This window comes from Artemia sp. Qi Xiang Cuo, chromosome 1, assembly GCF_049724085.1.
Source record: "Artemia sp. Qi Xiang Cuo chromosome 1, ASM4972408v1, whole genome shotgun sequence".
NCBI lineage: Eukaryota > Metazoa > Arthropoda > Branchiopoda > Anostraca > Artemiidae > Artemia > Artemia sp. Qi Xiang Cuo.
The window spans coordinates 37196024-37202620 of record NC_142794.1 but is presented as its reverse complement, the minus strand read 5'-3'; positions in this window follow the sequence as shown (position 1 = coordinate 37202620).

Below are 6597 nucleotides of genomic sequence, written 5' to 3'. Positions count from 1 at the left end.
TTGATACTAATTGATGCCTTACTACTACTAAGTAGATTCTTGCTGTTGATTTGCCATGTATATGCAGCAATACTTGTTTCTAATTCCTATATGAAAGAATCTTTTTGAATAGAATCCAATTACAACACCACAACCAGATAATGCAGTGTATCTATTACCATAACTTCGTGTGCACCAACTTCCATCAACTATAACACACGTATCGACTATTCCGTTGGAGTCAATCTTTCCATCAGCCTTCAATGCCATTCGGCGCTCTATTTTACCGCTTTCTGGCAAATAATCACGAAGGATTTTCTCTATGGACTCCCCGATAATGCTTTTGTACATTGTAGTTTTTTTTAGTAATGGGCAGGTAATTTTAATTGTCTGAAAAAGGTCTAAAATCTGGGCAAAGTTCTTGAGTCCTTCAAGTGTTCATTGCGGCAAGTAAGAGTTGTTTGTTGATGTTTCTAGACCCGGTTTCTTTGTCTTGCCTCTTTTTGTCCATACCTCTAATTGACCAGTCTAGTTTTTTTCCGTTTCAGGCTGATCGGTCGTTTATTTGACAGTTCTGTTTTTTCCTCTTGTTTTATGTTTCTGCTGCTAGCTTTCGTATCCTTTTGTAATTTCACTGGAATATCAGTGTGAAGCGTAGCTTCTTCTTGGCAAGATTCACATTTGAAGATAAAGCGGGAGCGCAAACCAACAATGTACTCTCTGTCGAACATCATGTTTGAAATAAGATTGAAGTCTTGACACCTACAATAAAAAAACAAATCATCGGTACAAGCTCCTGTAAATTACAAGTGCCCGAGCATTCTACAGCTGATAATCATCCTAACCAAGTAAGCTATGGGAAAAGTTTGTGTAAATATTTACATTCAACGGAAAACACGTTTTACGAATGATTATGATTTATAATCATCGTTTCCCTCCACGAGCACCTATCATTCCCCTATTTCTGTTGTTATCGGAGTCTCTGCCTCCCACGATACATTACCCTGTCCTGCGGTAGATTTCTGTACCCGTATTTGAGTGGTACCTAGCTATTTTGTTCACCCACTTTTATACTAAGGGCGAGGAAGATCCCCCGGAAAAAAAATCAAGGAAAATATCCCCCTCTCCCGCTGTTGGTTGGTTTCCAATTACTTTCGACTTGTAAAAAAAAGACTAGAACTCTCAAGTTTTCATCCAATGAGCATCCTCCAAAGTTTCTTCGTCCATGAAGCGGAGATGGGGATGAGGAAGGGGTAGTCCCCTTCCTATAAGGAAGAAATTCTAGTCATTACGGTGTTTGATATTACTCTTTACTTTCATAATAACAGAGTAAACAGAGATATCCCTAGAAATCAAGAGGGATTAAATATCAGTTTCACATTTTTGATGTGAAAGGTTTTTTTGGGGAGGGGGGAAGGGGCAAAACCCGCCCCCTCCCCCCCACCCCCCAAAAAAAAAATAATTCCCAAACAAAATTCCTGAATACGGCCCAAGGGATTATACATCAATCTCTACCCCCCCTCCCCTCGTCTCGTTCTTAGAACTAATTATGTATTTATCTGAAGGCTCAATGAGAGTTGGGATCTTTTGGCATCAGAAAACATCCTTTGAGGCATGTCCCTCCATCCCTAACTAGCCAAAATATTTTTAAGGTCCAATTTCAACACAAATTTCACCGTCTTAGGTGACACACTCTATTTTAAGGTCATACAATATCATCTCCCCCTACTTGAGATAAATAAAATATTTTTTTAACCTAGATTGAATACACTTTCAAGCTTGTTTTGACTAGTGACCTAATGAAAAATCGAAAGAATTGTAAGTCCCAGGGCTACGTAATATTATTTGCGTGTCTTTTAAATTCTGACAAAAAAGATGTTTTTTGTTTTCATTTTCCGTCTCTGTTCATTTTTAGCTATGTTTGATGAAAAGGCTATCATTTGAATGAAATTCAAAGGAGAGAAATCTGTCAGAAAAAATGGTATATGAATTATTGGTGGTTCCAACCCTCCAGCGCTCCTTGTCACTTTGATCTAGAAAAGTTCACTAGAAAATCCATCAAAATGTATCTATAAACAAACTTTACGAATCTTCGACCAGTCATACAGTATTTCTTTTCAACTCCCCGTAAAAAAAAAAAAAAAAAAAAAGCTATGCATTAGAACATATATGGCAAAACTTAGTGACGGAAATTGTGAGCAAAGATGTTCATAAGATTTTATTTGTACTTATAAGCAAGAACGTATCTAGTATTTCTGTTTGGAGGTGGGAGGTAACAAAAACTTAAAAAACTATACCAAACAATTTTTTTGTGCATTTTTGCTACATTTTTTTTTTTTTTTTTTTTTTTTTTTTTTTTCAAGGGATATGAATTGAAGAAACTAAATTCGCTGCTCTTATTTTAGAACTATCTGCTGAACTTTACGACAAAAAGTCGACGACCTGAACTGCTTCTCATGATAAGAATGACAATTATGGCCTATAAACCTTGTTTTTGTAGCTTCAACCCCCCCCCCCCCCTCAAAGACACACATTTATTTTAAGTACCCGTCAAAATGTTAAGTGAAGCTATACATAGTCCTTCAAAATATTATATACAACAATACATTAAGATAAAAAGGTCAAAAGAAAAAAAAACTATGTGTAAAAAATCGCTAATGTCACTAATCAGAAGGTCATAAATCAAGGTCTAGTTTAAAAAAAAAACACTACAAAATAAAATGAACAAAAGTTGCATGTCTGGAAAAAGTGTTATTTGTTTGGATACTGCAATCCCATACCCCTCCTCTTGAAGCAAATAATATTTTACTTCCAATGTTTCTCCCTTATTATCAACATAAATTCCTATTATGACTAAATCAGATGAACATCAAAGAGTTAAAAGACCTGAAGGTTCAGTCAGACCCCCCCCCCCCGCATTTTTTTAAAATTTCTTGTCAAAAGATTATGGAGTCTTATGCATCTCCCGGTAAAATATTATGTAAAATTATGCACTAAAACATATAAAGTAAAAGTAAAAAAAAACTGCATTCCATAAATCGTTATTAAGTACTTCATTTGCCCGTACAAGAGTGGGCCCATCCCTGGATCTGCCAGTGACTAAGTAGAAGGTCATAGGTCAAAGTCTTTTTTTATGATTTACGCTACAGAATAGAATGAATTATAGTTGTATGCCTAGAAATTGCGCTATTTGTTAGGGGTCTACAATACTTTGCCTTTCTCCTTGCGACAAATAATTTGTATCTTCCTTGATTTATCCTACATTTCTAAACACTTTTTCTACTAGGGACAAAGTGCAATAAAAATTGAAGGGTCATAAGTGACATGCCTTTTTATAAGGCACATTCAGTGTGTTTGAATTTGAAAGTCTCTTGGTGAATAGAATTAAAAAAGAAAGAAAACCATTAAATAAACTTAAACACAAAATGTGTATTTGCCCTCTCCTCCGTTGCCTGTATTGGTTTTTTTATCAGGTTGAATATATCAATTCAGCTGAACAACATTCTAAGAGAAGTTTGAAAATTCAGATATAAGCCCCTAAAAGTAAACAAACCTATAATGAGTATAAGATCTTTGAGTGGTTTATGCTACAAAATTTATTAAGTAGTACTTACCTATATTTGATTACCAGTTTTTCGTATCTCTTTAGAGAATATGGCACATGAACAATCCAGCGAGAATTTTTAAAAATATCCGATTCTAAATTGTGACCCGCAGTTATAACTTTCAGTCTTGGGATTTCTCCTGTAGGCTCTTCTTGAAGAGATGTTTCGTTCAAGTCGAGTAAATGTTTTGTAAGTCGTGGTCTTCCAAGCTTTTTGTATATTTGCTTTAGTTTTTTCCTTTGCTTCTGTACAGTAACCAAGCCAATGCCTCTTTTATTACGCTTCTTTACCATCTTTCACAAAGCACTTTTGTGAACTAACAAGGCCAATTTCTTTAATTGCCTTTCTCTTCTTTCAAAATCTTTGATCGCAACCTAATTTGACGGAGCATTCCTATTTGCATAATATTTGGAAACATTCAGCTTTGATGTCAGTCGATACAAGTTGAAATCCTGAACGTTTATCACCTGAAAACCGGTAATTATGCCTGCCTATTGAAACTAAATATGCAACAGTTCAGGAGTTACTAATATAAAACTGATGGTAACAACTTCTAAATAAAGTGATAAAAATGTCTTTTTTGAACTAATTAGGAAAAAAAATTTAAAGTCAAGTGGTTACTTTCAAAATCCTCTACAAGTCCGTGTTAAATTTAATAAGCTCGTATTTACTGTTTCCTTAGACAAGTTGAAATGGATTTGGCAAAAAAAAGCATAATTTAGAGAGCCAAGTCAAAAGTATTAAAAAAATAGAAAACTTAGATTATATTGCTAGATCAGGGGAACAGATAGGGACCAAAATCGATGCCTTAATGCGTCTGTTGTTGCCATACAAGCTAAAAATATTTAACATGGAAGAGCTAGCCGGGATTGTTTCTATTCCGTCCCTCCTTAACTTGGCAATTGAGAAATTAAGAGCCTCTTGAAATAATATTAAAATGCAGGTTCCTCATACAATCACGAATCAACGCCGTATTGCTACGGGTACGCGTACCTATACTGATTAATCATTTATCAATAGTAAAACTCCTTCAGAACTTGCTTTGGCTTTTGTAAGAAGTGCTAGTGCCACTGGATCATGGGTAGATTCCCCGCATAAATTTGAACTGCTTGGACTTTCATCACTTGTATGTAAAAGAAAAAAAACAGAATTCAGCTTTACAATTTATCCTTTGATAAATTCTACAGGACCCGATATGGATTGACAATGCAATCCCTAGATTGAGATTCACAATTATTCAAAAATGGTGTAACCAAAGAAATGTTTGAGAACTTATGGTATCATTGTATTGGATTTGTCTGGTATTCAAAATATGAGTATTGTTTGAACGGGTGATGTGTGTTAAAGTGTACCTTTGCCGAACCATTTGAGGGAAGTATTGCATTAACCTCTCTAAATGAATTTGAAACCTATCGTAAAACTACTTTTGATGGCAGTGTCCTTTTGGACTTAGCACCATGAAAACGACTGAAATTATCAATGTATTCAATTTGGATCCATACATGTCAAAATAAAAATCCTATTGCATACCTTCGGATTTACTGGAGCATATTGAACACGTTAAAAACACGGTGATTATCATTGTTAATAACAGTCCATCAATTGTAAAGACGAGGCATTGGTTAAGCATCTTTAAAACAAGAAAGAATACATAATTTTTTGATCCTCTTGGCCTACGGTATATGTTCTACACGCCTCGTATTATCAAATTTTCTTGAGCAAAGTGGAAAATCTATTATTCAAAATAGGAAGCGGCTACAAGATTTATCAACAAAAAGGTGTGGTTTTCATGCTCTTTTGTATTCTGTTTTCCGATGTCACGGACATTCTTACAATGAACTCAAGATTTATGGTGACAATCCTCGATTGAACGAATTTCTATTTGAAAATACTCTTTCCTACCTATACAATATCAACTTCGGTATCCTAAGAGTGAAATGCTTTAAAAATGTATGTAAATTTGAATATTAATAAATTTTTTATGTAAAATACTCAGTGTACTTTTTTAGATTTCTTCATCTACGTATAGGTGATCATCAGAAACAATAAGTGGCAGCAGCTCCTCAGGATTTAGCTTGTTTTCATCTTTTCATGCAAAGTCAGGATCACATTTGCTACAATATGTCGCAACTTCATTTTTATTAAATCTCTTTTTAAAGTCAATAAGACTATTCTGATTCATATTATAAAAATCATGTGGTTCCACTTGCTTATTTGAAGCATTGTCACATACAAAATTCTCATATGATAAATCACTTTCTGTAACAGCCAAATAGAAGGCTGTAGGTTTATAACCATAGTAGCCGGTGTCTTCACAGCGATGTCGTAAAAATCAGACCCATTTTTTATTCCCGCAATTGAAGCTTAGACACAACCTTTCTTCGCAAAACAAATTAAAAGCGAAAAGATACAAGTCTCTTAGAAATAAACTGAACTCACTTTTAGGGTTTTTTGCAGTTACGTTATGGTAGAGACTAACTCATTCAACGTTCGTTTGATGTTGGTAGTTTGAGCGCTGGATAACTTAACTATGAGAGTCACAAATCTCTTCAAGACAGGAATTACAGTTTTTAATTTGCACATCATATCTTTTATGCAATTTACATGGATTGCATAATCTACACTTTTCATTATAATCGTCAGCTTAGGTACAATTTTCACAGGATTACCAGCTGCCCAATGTATAAAATCATAATGGACATGTGTAAAACTGTTTTTGAAGTTGATTGTCTCACCACCAAAAAGGAACTGACTCACGTCTTTTAGTAAAAGTGACGTCACACAACATATTTAGATACTTCTTCTTACAAAATGGCCGTCTAAGTAGTGGATAAAAGCAATACTAAAACATTATTTTGTTTTATCTCAATTAATATATGTATAAATTGAGTAAAAGCAGATGGGCCACGACGACAAATTTTCATGCAATCATCCAAAGATGGGGAATCAGTTCCTATTCTAGCGTTAAGAGTTTTCCGAGATTTTTTTTTTGTAGAGATAATTATAGAAAATC